Here is a 13,631-nt window from a genome sequence, read left to right on the forward strand (position 1 = left end):
AGTGGTGGATGTGTCTGTCATCGTCAGGGCCATCTCGCAAGCAGCGGAAAGACACGCCGAGCATTTATTATTCTTATCACCGTCATCATCTTTCTTTTTTATAATAATAACACGAGAAAAAATATCCGTTGGAATGTTACTTTGTTAAATGTTTACCTTTTCCTTGGGGGTGGGAGCGGCGGTGGAGCGGTCGGCGCCGCGTTACGCTCCCCTAGGTCGACTCGGCCTTAAATGAGTACCTGGTGACAAAGGCGGTCGGACATGCCGGCCTTCTGTTAAGGTTGTACGGGAGAGCCTTGTGTGTGACATTTGACGTAATGGCCCTTTACACCATTGGAACCTTCTTCTTGGTTCTTTCGGTAAAGTCATGTACGGACGACTGCTTGCGTTGTGGCCGAAACGTTGTGAGAATTATTTAGAATGTTTTATTTTTATTATTTTATTACTTCCCTTCTACGTGGTGACTTTACCGAAAGAACCAAGAAGATGAATCCCTGCAGTCACGAAAGAAGCTTTAAATGGAAATTTAACATTGGAACCTCATTTGCCAGAAGAAAAAATATGATGATTGTTTTTTTTACCCTTTTATCTGGCAACAAAACTGACACCTTTTGGCGTCATCTGGTCTAACACCATGTGAGACTAGGCTCTAAGGAAAGCTGTTTCAGGTGTGGACCAATCAACTTCAAGGACAGTGCATACATTATCAGAGTTGTGTGTTTTTTGTTTGCATTACGACTGCAGGTATTGTGGTCTATGCAAACATGACTCCTTGTAAAAAAAAGGTGTCAGTTTTGTTGCCAGATAAAAGGGTAAAAAAAAACAATTATCGTAATGACCCTTCCCTCATGGTACTTGAACTTGAGAATTAAAATGTAATAAAGGTGGATTGTGTTTAAGGTGTCGGTGCTGTCAGTCATACAGTGTAAGACAGAGAGAGGAGAATGCAGATTAGAGTCATCTTCATCACATTTGAGCTTCATCCAGTAGATCATGGTGGTGATGATTGTTGCAATGGGAGGAACACGTGTATTAGAGAACGCACGCAAGGTAGAGACATGGTCGCATTAATGTTGATCCAGCAGGGGAACGACCCAGACCCCCTAGGTCTCGGTCTTTGACACGACCACTCTGGTGAACCCACAGAGAGACGGGTGGTGAGAGAGAAAGGGACACACCCAGGGGGTGGGTGGTGAGGTGGGTGGGTGGGTGAGGTGGGTGAGGTGGTGGAGTGAGGTGGTGGGTGGGTGAGGTGGTGGGGTGAGGTGGGTGAGGTGGTGGGTGGGTGATGTGGGTTGGTGGGTGATGTGGTGGGTGAGGTGATGGGGTGAGGTGGTGGGTGGGTGAGGTGGTGGGTGAGGTGGTGGGGTGAGGTGGGTGAGGTGGTGGGTGGGTGATGTGGGTGGGTGGGTGATGTGGTGGGTGAGGTGGTGGGGTGAGGTGGTGGGTGGGTGATGTGGGTGGGTGAGGTGGTGAGTGAGGTGGTGAGTGAGGTGGTGAGTGAGGTGGTGAGTGAGGTGGTGAGTGAGGTGGTGGGTGAGGTGGGTGACTTGATGTGGGATGTGGGTGGATGACGTGGGTGACTCCCTGAGCGGGTGACACTGGGTGATTTGTGTTGTTTGTGTCATTTGCCGTTGCAACTCACTGACCCCGTGCCCCCCGACTGGACATCCGTGACTTTGTAGCTCATCGGATTCCTCATCCTGCTGCTGCTGCTGCTGCCACTCGACACACGGATTCTATACTCTTAGTGTTTCGGTAAAGTCACGTAGGTAAAAAAAATTAAATAAAAATTAAGAAAAATAATAATAAAATCACGATGTTTCGGAGTCTACACAAGGGTCCGTCATCAGGTGGGACCGTCACAGCCAGATTTGCTGTATCAACTTAACTTGTATTTAAGAACTTGCATCTTTGAATCCCTGCCTCACTTGATACAGTAAATCTGGCTGTGACGGTCCCACCTGATGACGGAGACTTGTGTTGCCTCCGAAACGTCGTGATTTTTTTATTATTAAATTTTTACTAATTTTAATGAAAAAATTTTCACCTCCGTGACTTTACCGAAAAAACTACGAGTGGGAATCCTTGCGGTCACGAAAGCTTCAAATCTAGAATTGACACGGATTCTGTCTCGGCCTCCCAGGCAGCGGTGACGGTGCGGAGGAGGAGGAGGAGGGGGATGGAGACGACGGCGATGACGGAGGAGGAGGCTCCGACTCGGACTTTGAGATCCCCAGCAAGTCGCGTTTCCGCCACCACCTCCTGCGCCACAAGCTTGTGGAGAGCGACTCCGACTCGGCACGCGCACGCAAGGGGGCCAAGGTCGCTCGCTCGCCACGCACTCGCTCGCTCCTCAAATCGCCCGCTCGCTCGTTCAATTGCTCACTCGCCCGCTCACTTGTTCGTTCGCTCACTCGCTCGCTCGCTCGTCCGCTGCTCGCTCAACCGCCGGCTCGCTCGCCCACCCGCTCACTCGCCCGTTCACTCCTTCACTCGCTCATTCACCCACTCGCTCACTTGCCCACTCACTCACTCTCCCGCTCATTCGTTCACTCGCTCACTCGCCCACTCGCTCATCACCTACTCTCTCACTTGCCCACTCGCTCACTCGCCCGTTCACTCCTTCACTCGCTCATTCACCCACTCGCTCACTCGCCCACTCACTCACTCGCCCACTCATTCGCTCACTCGCCCACTCGCTCATTCACCCACTCGCTCACTTGCCCACTCGCCCGTTCACTCCTTTACTCGCTCATTCACCCACTCGCTCACTTGCCCACTCGCCCACTCACTCGCTCACCTCGCCCATTCACTCCTTCACTCGCTCATTCACCCACTCGTTCATCCGCTCACCTCGCCCACTCGCTCACCACCGTCTCTTCACCCCCCAAACTCTTGCTGCAACGACAACGTCGCTGGATTTCACACCCGCGTGAACAACTCGTTAACAAGAGGCGCGTGTCGCCCGTTGAACGGTGCCGTCTGTCGCTGGCCGCTTGCCGTTGGTGCCGTCGGGGTGGGGGGGGGCACCCTGCGTGGGCCGTGGGTGACTCCGGGCTGCTGCTGCTGCTGCTGTGTCTACTGCTGCTGTGTCTGCTGCTGCTGCTGCTGCTGCTGCTGCTGTTGTGTCTGCCGCTGTGTCTGCTGCTGCTGCTGCTGCTGTGTCTGCTGCTGCTGTGTCTGCTGCTGCTGATGTGTCTGCTGCTGCTGCTGCTGTTGTGTCTGCTGCTGCTGATGTGTCTGCTGCTGCTGATGTGTCTGCTGCTGCTGTGTCTGCTGCTGCTGTGTCTGCTGCTGCTGCTGCTGTGTCTGCTGCTGCTGCTGTGTCTGCTGCTGCTGCTGTGTCTGCTGCTGCTGTGTCTGCTGCTGCTGCTGCTGTGTCTGCTGCTGCTGCTGCTGTGTCTGCTGCTGCTGCTGTGTCTGCTGCTGCTGCTGTGTCTGCTGCTGCTGCTGTGTCTGCTGCTGCTGCTGTGTCTGCTGCTGCTGTGTCTGCTGCTGCTGCTGTGTCTGCTGCTGCTGCTGTGTCTGCTGCTGCTGCTGTGTCTGCTGCTGCTGCTGTGTCTGCTGCTGCTGCTGTGTCTGCTGCTGCTGCTGTGTCTGCTGCTGCTGCTGTGTCTGCTGCTGCTGCTGTGTCTGCTGCTGCTGCTGTGTCTGCTGCTGCTGCTGTGTCTGCTGCTGCTGCTGTGTCTGCTGCTGCTGCTGTGTCTGCTGCTGCTGCTGTGTCTGCTGCTGCTGCTGTGTCTGCTGCTGCTGCTGTGTCTGCTGCTGCTGCTGTGTCTGCTGCTGATGCTGTGTCTGCTGCTGATGCTGCTGCTGTGTCTGCTGCTGCTGCTGTGTCTGCTGCTGCTGCTGCTGTGTCTGCTGCTGCTGCTGCTGTGTCTGCGAGCAGAAGGGGAAGGAGGAGGGCGACGAGGAGGATGACGACGACGACGAGGAGCGGACGCCCAAGAAGCCTCGACGCAAACCCAACCGGGGCATCAACACGGCCGGTGGGGGTCCCCCCACGCCGTGTGTGTCTCCCCGCGTCTCTCCCTGTCTCCACCATGTCTCCCGTGTGTCTCCCGTGTGTCTCCCCCATGTCTCTCGTGTCTCCCCCGCGTCTCCCCGTGTCTCCCCGTGTGTGTCTCCCCAGGTCTTCCCGCGTCTCCCGTGTGTCTCCCCGTGTCTCCCCCATGTCTCTCGTGTCTCCCCCGCGTCTCCCCGTGTGTGTCTCCCCGCGTCTCCCCCATGTCTCCCGTGTGTCTCCCCGTGTCTCCCCCATGTCTCTCGTGTCTCTCCCCCATGTCTCCCCGTGTGTGTCTCCCCGCATCTCTCCCATGTCTCCCCCTGTCTCCCCCTGTCTCCCCCTGTCTCCCCGCATCTCCCCCATGTCTCCCCGTGTGTGTCTCCCCGCATCTCCCCCATGTCTCCCGTGTGTGTCTCCCCGCGTCTCCCCCGTGTCTCCCCCTGTCTCCCCGCATCTCCCCCGTGTCTCCCCGCGTCTCCCCCGTGTCTCCCCGCGTCTCCCCCGTGTCTCCCCGTGTCTCCCCCGTGTCTCCCCCGTGTCTCCCCGTGTCTCCCGTGTGTGTCTTCCCCGTGTCTCCCCACCTCTTACCGCATCCCCACCATGTGTCTCCCCCGTGTCTCCCCACATCTCCCCCCGTCTCCCCGTGTCTCCCCGTGTCTCCCCCATGTCTCCCCAAGTTTCCCCGTGTCTCCCCGCCTATTTCCCTGTCTCCCCCGTGTCTCCCCGCGTCTCCCCCATGTCTCTTGCGTCTCTTCAGGTTTCCCCCGTGTCTCCCCGTGTCTTTCCCTGTCTCCCCCGTGTCTCCCCGCGTCTCCCCCCTGTCTCCCCCCTGTCTCCCCCCTGTCTCCCCCGTGTCTCCCCGCGTCTCCCCTTGTCTCCCCTTGTCTCCCCCATGTCTCCACCGTGTCTCTCCCCGTCTCCCCGCGTCTCCCCCGTGTCTCCCCACATCTCCCCCGTGTCTCCCTTGTGTGTCTCCATCTCTTAAATCTTTGTCCTCTTGTGGTGATAATCACTCTGCTGACGTTGCTGACGCTGCTGCTGATAATCATGCTGCTGCTGCTGATGATGCTGACTGCTGATGATGATGCTTGCTGCTGATGATGATGATTGATGTTGCTGACGCTCTCCCCACCCACCCACCCCGTCCCCCCTCTTGCTGCACTGCGACCTCCCAGACAGCGACGACGACTCTGACGACGACGACGAGGGGGAGGAGAGCTCCGGGTCGCTGCGCAAGTCCGAGCTGGACGGGACGACCTCCGACTCGCAGTCGGACAGCAAGAAGAAGAAGTCCTACAAGACCAGGTGCAGCCCTCGCCCTCCCCTAGGTCCACTCGGCCGTAAAATAATTCCCCCACCCCCCTCCTGCCGTCCTTAATAGCAGCACAAAACTACGAGGATTCGTAGCGGGGAGACGGCGCGTCACTGGAGGCTCCCTCTAGAGCAGAGGCCCCGTCCGCTGGCAGGCACTTGCAGGGCTGCGCCTTGACCTTTTTTCTTTCTTTCTGCGCGCTTATTTATTTATTCATTACCGGTTATCAGACCCAAATCATCGGCCGTGCGATCGACGACTTCCGACCTTACAGATCGCCCCCTTCCCCCCCCACCCCGGTCCTTTGAGTTGGTGAGCGAGCGGCGTTTGTGTTTCGGGGGGTCGAAGGTCGTCAAAGAAGGTGGGGGAGGAGGAGACGCAGCGGAGCTACAAGCAGAAGAAAAAGCGGCGACGCATCAAAGTCCAGGAGTCTTCGTCTGATGAGGTAGCGTCCCCGACCCATAGACTTACACAGAGACCCGTAGACTCACACAGAGACCCATAGACTCACACAGAGACCCATAGACTCACACAGAGACCCATAGACTCACACAGAGACCCATAGACTCACACAGAGACCCATAGACTCACACAGAGACCCATAGACTCACACAGAGACCCATAGACTCACACAGAGACCCGTAGACTCACACAGAGACCCGTAGACTCACACAGAGACCCATAGACTCACACAGAGACCCGTAGACTCACACAGAGACCCGTAGACTCACACAGACTCATAGACTCACACAGAGACTCACACAGAGACCCATAGTTGACAACGATGACGACAATGATGTTTATGATGACCATTTCGATTTAAAGTTTTCGTGACTGCAGGGATTCATCTTCTTGGTTCTTTCGGTAAAGTCACGTAGAAGGGAAATAATAAAATAATAAAAATAAAACATAATAAAATACAATTCTCACGACGTTTTGGCCACAACGTTTCGGCCACATCGTCTGAAATTCAGACATTCAGACTCTGTCTCCTCGACAGACCTGTTCTCCACCTGAGGACGGCTACTTGCGTTGTGGCCGAAACGTCGTGAGAATTATTTTATTATGTTTTATTTTATTATTTTATGATGACCATGTTTGACGACGCTGACGACGATGTCACTGATGACGGCGTCCGGCGATTTGACCCCTAACCTCTCCTCCTCCTCCACCCCTCCCTCCCTCCACCCCTCCCTCCTCCACCATCGCCACCATCGCCGCCAGAACTCTGACGAGAGCGAGCGCAAGCGCAAGAGGAGGAGGAAGAAGAAGAGGAAGGGCTCCGAGGACGAGGGCAGCACGGACGAGGAGGACGACTCGGACGACGACGACTCCAAGTCGCCCGGCAAGGGGCGAAAGAAGATCCGCAAGATCATCAAGGACACGAAGCTTCGCGACGAGACGCAGCAGGCGCTCAAGGAAGAGGAGGAGCGGCGTCGGCGCGTCGCCGAGCGCGAGAAGGAGCGCGACAAGCTGCGCGAGGCGAGTCTCTAGCGAGTTAACTAGTTAGCTAGCTAGCTAGTTAGCTAGCTAGCTAGTTAGTTAGCTAGTTAGTGTGATGGTCAGAGGGTCACAGAGTAGACGCAGCGGGCGATGGAGGAGGAGCGGTGTGTTACCGAGCACGATGAGCTGCACGAGGCGAGTCACTAGCTCGTTAGTTTGCTAGTTAACTAGTTAGCTAGCTAGTTAGCTAGCTAGTGAACTAGTGAACTAGTTAGTGTGATGGTCAGAGGGTCACAGGAGACGCGGCGGGCGCTGGAGGTGGAGGAGGAGCGGCAGGTCGCCAAGCGCCATCAGCTGCGTGAGGCAAGTCGCTAGCTGGTGAACTAGTTAGTGGGCATGATGGTGCTTCGCGTGATGGTCAGAGGGTCACAGAGAGTAGACTCTGCGTGACTGGGTGAGTGACTCTGCGTGCGTGACTCTGCGTGAGTGACTGCGTGAGTGACTCTGTGTGACTCTGCGTGAGTGACTCTGTGTGACTCTGCGTGCGTGACTCTGCGTGAGTGACTCTGTGTGACTCTGCGTGAGTGACTCTGCGTGACTCTGTGTGACTCTGCGTGAGTGACTCTGCGTGAGTGACTCTGCGTGAGTGACTCTGCGTGACGGTGCGTGACTCTGCGTGACGGTGCGTGAGTGACTCTGTGTGACTCTGCGTGACTCTGGGTGACTCTGCGTGAGTGACTCTGTGTGACTCTGCGTGTGTGACTCTGTGTGACTCTGTGTGACTCTGCGTGTGTGACTCTGCGTGACTGTGTGTGACTGGGTGACTCTGCGTGTGTGACTCTGTGTGACTGTGTGACTGTGTGCGTGACTGTGTGTGACTCTGGGTGACTCTGGGTGACTGTGTGACTGCGTGCGTGACTCTGTGTGACTCTGCATGAGTGACTCTGCGTGACGTTGCGTGCCGGTGCAGGTGATAGTGATTGAGGACGAGGCGATTGCGCCGTGCCCCATCACCACGAAGCTCGTGCTGGAGGAGGACCCCGAGACCCACGAGCCCGTCGTGGAGGTGCTGCGCTCGCTCGTGTGCAAGCTCAAGCCTCACCAGGTGGACGGTGAGAGTCGCTCACCACTCACTCACCACTCGCTCACCGCTCGCTCACCACTCGCTCACCGCTCGCTCACTCCCTCGTGTGCAAGCTGAAGCCTCACCAGGTGGACGGTGAGGGTCGCTCACCAACACTCGCTCACCACTCGCTCACCGCTCGCTCACCGCTCGCTCACCGCTCGCTCACCCACGCTCACCCACGCTCACCCACGCTCACCCACGCTCACCCACGCTCACCCACGCTCACCACTCGCTCACCACTCGCTCACCAAACGCTCACCACTAGCTCGCCCATACACCCACGCTCACTCGCTCGCTCCCTCGTGTGCAAGCTGAAGCCTCACCAGGTGGACGGTGAGGATCGCTCACCACTCGCTCACTCACCACTCGCTCACTCACCACCCGCTCACCACCCGCTCACCACCCGCTCACCACCCGCTCACCACTCGCTCACCACTCGCTCACCACTCGCTCACCCATACGCCCACGCTCACTCGCTCGTGTGCAAGCTGAAGCCTCACCAGGTGGACGGTGAGAGTCGCTCACCGCTCGCTCACCGCTCGCTCACCGCTCGCTCACCACTCGCTCACCACTCGCTCACCACTCGCTCACCACTCGCTCACCACTCACTCACCACTCAATCACCACTCGCTCACCACCCGCTCACCACTCACTCACCACTCGCTCACCACTCAATCACCACCCGCTCACTACCCGCTCACCACCCGCTCACGCTCGCTCGCCCATACACCCACGCTCACTCGCTCGCGCTCTGTTGCTCACTGCGGCGTGTCCAAGCTCAAGCCTCGCCAGGTAGACGGTGAGGCTCACTCACCGATGCTCACCACTAAGCCACGCTCACCCACGCTCACCCACGCTCACCCACGCTCACCCACGCTCACCCACGTCCCCCCCGCGTGTGTAAGCTCAAGGCTCGGCAGGTGAAGGGTGAGGCTCGCTCATGTGCGGGTAGGAGCGTGGCGCTCGCAATTGAAAATAACATTTAGAAATCTACAACCGCCATGGGAGAGAGAGAAGAGAAGAGAAGAGACGGATCATGGAGTGAGAGAGTGAGAGAGAGAGAGTGAGCGAGAGAGAGTGAGAGTGACAGAGAGTGAGCGAGAGAGAGTGAGAGAGTGAGCGAGAGAGAGGGGGGAGAGGGTGAGAGAGAGAGGGGGGAGAGGGTGAGAGAGAGAGTGAGCGAGAGAGAGTGAGAGAGTGAGCGAGAGAGAGTGAGAGAGTGAGAGAGAGAGAGAGAGGGGGGAGAGGGTGAGAGAGTGAGAGAGAGAGCGAAAGAGTGAGAGAGTGATCGTGAGAGAGCGAAAGAGTGAGCGAGAGAGTGATCGTGAGAGAGCGAAAGAGTGAGCGAGAGAGTGATCGTGAGAGAGTGAGCGAGAGAGTGAGTGATCGTGAGAGAGTGTGAGTGAGAGAGTGAGTGATCGTGAGAGAGTGTGAGTGAGTGAGCGAGTGAGAGGGGGGAGAGGGTGAGCGAGTGCGAGGGATGGTGAGAGTCTTGGATTTCAGAAAAACACGCCGCTAAGTTGGGGGAGGATCGGGGGGGCGGGGGGGGACATATTTTGGAACAAAGCTGCGGCCCTTGAAGAAGGGAAAAAAATGAAGCGGTAATTCCGTTGCCGCCACCTTGCCAAATCACCACCCCTCCTGCATCCTCCTCCTCATCCATCCTCATCCATCCTCCTCCATCCTCCTCCATCCTCATCCATCCTCATCCATCCTCATCCATCCTCCTCCATCCTCATCCATCCTCATCCATCCTCCATCCATCCTCCTCCATCCTCATCCATCCTCATCCATCCTCCTCCATCATCCATCCTCATCCATCCTCATCCATCCTCATCCATCCTCATCCATCCTCATCCATCCATCCTCCATCCATCCTCATCCATCCTCCTCCATCCTCATCCATCCTCATCCATCCTCCATCCATCCTCATCCTCCCTCCCTCCACCCTCTTCCTCGTCCATCCTGTCGTGCCGTTTGAATCGTCGTTCTTTTACATTTTTCTCAAGGTTTTTGTCATTTCATTATTTTGTTAATATGTCTGTCTGTGTGCGTGTGTGTGTGGGTGCGAGCGTGCGGGGAGCGGTGGCGGTGTAGCGGTCAGCGCTACGCTGCGCTACGAACCCGGCAGTTCCCGCTCACGGCCAACACCGGTGACTGAATATCTGAAACGGTCCCGGGGCTCCCCTAGGTCGGCTCAGCCTCAAATGAGTACCCGGTGCGGGTGTTTAAACAACGCCACTGGGCCACTCACCCCATCGTGCGCCGTGCCGGCCTTCATCAATGCCGCTCGCTTCACAGCACTTGCCCCCAACTGCTTGCGGAGGCTATAGGGGTGTTCTCACACACACACTCACTCGCTCACAAAGACAAAGATCCCCCGTGTAGCCTTAACAGACTGTAGGGGCAAGTGCCTTTAGCGAGAACCTACGATGGCCGGACCGGTACACGAGGGGGTGGGTGGTCAGCACCACGCCCGGCCGCCTTTGTCTCCCCAGTGGCGATGTTCACGCACCTCACCGGGTACTCGTTTGAGGCTGAGTCGACCTAGGGGAGGCCCATAACCGGTTCAGATAAGCATCACCGGTGTTGGCCGTGAGCGGGTATCAAACTCGGGCCCCCGGGTTCGTAGCGCAGCGCGCTAACCGCTGCACCACCGCTCCCCACACACAAACCCACACACAGGGACACTCACGCATTCGGGCACACACTCATGCACACACATGCACGCACATGCACATGCACACGCACATGCACACGCACATGCACACGCACATGCACACACACGCATGCACACACAAACATGTACATACGCACACATGCACACACACACGCATGCACATATGCACGCGCACGCACACACACACGCACACACACGTACACACACACATACACGCACACACACATACACGCACACACACGTACGTACACACACGCATACACGCACACACACGTACACACACGTACACACGCACGCACACACACACGCACACATGCCTCCGCCGCTTGGCCAAGACTGTAATCTAATGCGCCCCATGTGGGTCTCATTTCTTTACCTGTGTGTGTGTTTGTATTATTCTCACTCACTCACCCTCCCCCCCCCTCCCTCCCCATCCTGCCTACCCACCTGCATACCCACATTCATGCCTGCATGCCTGTCGACTTACCCAGCCATCTACCTGCCAAACCAATCGACCTACCCACATTCATACCTTCATACCTGGACACTTGCCTACCTGCCCGCCCATCTGTATACAGTGGTAGCACGGAGATGGAACTGAATTCGCTCCAGAAGGCCATTCGAACAGCGATTTGTTCGAACACCGAATAGATTTTCCCCATAAGAATCAATGTAAATGACGTCAGTTGGTTCCAGACACAATAAATATCTCATTATAAAGCATTGTTACACGAGGCTTACAGTAATTACGTGCATAACATCGTACAAAGAAAACAAGGAACGCAATAAATAAATGGAATAAATGAATGAATTAATAAATTAAATAAGTGAACATTAAACTTCACTTTACCTGTAGTAAGGAGAGGTTTGATGGCTTTAGTAGAAGGTGGTGAGGAGGTGGTGGTGGTATCAAAGTTATGGAACGATGTTTTGCGGGTAACCGCACTGGGTGAGCGCTACGTGTTAACCGAGCCTCTCACACGGCAAAACCTTTGTCTGGGCAAGCGTCATCCACGCTGGGCCATGCGCGGCTCTCAACCGTACGGGTTCTTCAAAGTCGCGATTGCCCGTTCGACCTCCGAATTTCGTTCGGTATCCCGGGGCAAAAAAATGTTCGGAAATATCGTTCGAACGCAGATTTGTTAGAGTTCTGATGCGTTCAATCTCCGAGGTTCTACTGTGCTTACCTGCCTATCCACAATCAGACATACACACATACATACACCCGTGTACCACGCTTGCCGTTGACCTGCCTACCAATCTACCTACCCACATTCATGCCTTTATACCAGAGGTCGCAACCGGGTACCCGATACCCGACCCGATACCCGGCTACCCGTACCCGGCCGGGTACGGGTCGGCCGTGAGTCACTGGTGAGTCACCGTTTGTCACTCATTTCCCAACGTCTTGTCTCTTCTCACAATTCAAGTTCCTAGAATCAACCCACCCGCGCCTGCAACTTGGCTTCATCCCAGAGGTCGCAACCGGGTACCCGATACCCGTACCCTACCCGATACCCGGCTACCCGTATCCGGCCGGGTACGGGTAGCCGTTTGCGACCCTGGTGCGGCCGGGTACGGGTAAGGAATCAAAACCCGCTTGCGACCTCTGATTTATACGTGCGGACCTGCCTACCCACCTGCATACCCACCTGCGCCTACCAGCCTACCTACTGCCCTGCCTCATGATGTGATGATGGAGAACGTCGATGGCGAACATTCGCGTGTGCCTTGGGCCTCCCCTAAGTCGACTCGGCCTGAAATAAGTACCCTGTACCGTGTGCAATAAACATTGCCACTGGGGGAGACAAAGGCGGCCGGGCGTGGTGCTGGACACTCACCCCCCACTCGTGTGCCGTGCCGGCCTTCATAGGTGCTGCTCACTAACAGCACTTGCCCCAACAGTCTGTTAAGGCCACACGGGTGGCGCGGGGGACCTTTGTCTTTGTGTGTTTGTCGAGCGTAGGGGTGCAGTTCATGTGGGACTGCTGCATTGAGACGGTGAAGAAGGCCAAGAAGGAGCCTGGGTCTGGGTGCATCCTCGCTCACTGCATGGGACTCGGAAAGACTCTGCAGGTAAGAGGCTCGTCGCTGGCTGACTCGCTCGCTCGCACGCTCACCCGCACGCTCACCCACACGCTCGCTCGGTCACCCGCACGCTCACCCACACGCTCGCTCGCCTCGTTATTCGCCCACTCGCTCACCCGCACACTCATTCACCCACACGCTCGCTCACCCACACGCTCGCTCACCCACACGCTCGCTCGCCCACACGCTCGCTCGCCCACACGCTCGCTCGCCCACACGCTCGCTCGCCCACACGCTCGCTCGCCCACACGCTCGCTCGCCCACACGCTCGCTCGCCCACACGCTCGTTCACCCACCCACACACTCACTCGGTCGCTACTCGCCCGCCTACTTGCTCACCCACCCCTCCAGTCATCCGCTCACGTGCACTCGCCTACTCACTCGCCCATCTACTCACTCGCCCATCTACTCACTCGCCCATCTACTCACTCGCCCATATACTCACTCGCCCATCTACTCACTCGCCCATCTACTCACTCGCCCATCTACTCACTCGCCCATATACTCACTCGCCCATCTACTCACTCGCCCATCTACTCACTCGCCCATCTACTCACTCGCCCATCTACTCACTCGCCCATATACTCACTCGCCCATCTACTCACTCGCCCATATACTCACTCGCCCATATACTCACTCGCCCATCTACTCACTCGCCCATCTACTCACTCGCCCATCTACTCACTCGCCCATCTACTCACTCGCCCATCTACTCTCACCCATCTACTCACTCGCCCATCTACTCACTCGCCCATATACTCACTCGCCCATCTACTCTCACCCATCTACTCACTCGCCCATCTATTCACTCGCCCATATACTCACTCGCCCATCTACTCACTCGCCCATCTACTCACTCGCCCATCTACTCACTCGCCCATCTACTCACTCGCCCATATACTCACTCGCCCATCTACTCACTCGCCCATCTACTCACTCGCCCATCTACTCACTCGCCCATCTACTCACTCGC

General features: G+C 56.7%; 1 pseudogene across 1 annotated transcript in view; it reads left to right on the forward strand.

Annotated features, from left to right (window-relative positions):
• The window catches only part of LOC144740531 (uncharacterized), a 76,388-nt pseudogene that overhangs the window by 18,189 nt on the left and 44,568 nt on the right, over positions 1 to 13,631 (forward strand). The window contains exons 12-18 of the transcript XR_013589656.1: positions 2,147 to 2,325; positions 3,893 to 3,992; positions 5,185 to 5,314; positions 5,670 to 5,766; positions 6,546 to 6,803; positions 7,735 to 7,876; positions 12,537 to 12,646. The product of XR_013589656.1 is annotated as an uncharacterized LOC144740531 (transcript). The remainder of the gene's footprint in view (positions 1 to 2,146; positions 2,326 to 3,892; positions 3,993 to 5,184; positions 5,315 to 5,669; positions 5,767 to 6,545; positions 6,804 to 7,734; positions 7,877 to 12,536; positions 12,647 to 13,631) is intronic.

The sequence above is a fragment of the Lampetra planeri genome, unplaced genomic scaffold (genome assembly GCF_965212315.1).
Source record: "Lampetra planeri unplaced genomic scaffold, kcLamPlan1.2.h2 scaffold_226, whole genome shotgun sequence".
NCBI classification, from domain to species: domain Eukaryota; kingdom Metazoa; phylum Chordata; class Hyperoartia; order Petromyzontiformes; family Petromyzontidae; genus Lampetra; species Lampetra planeri.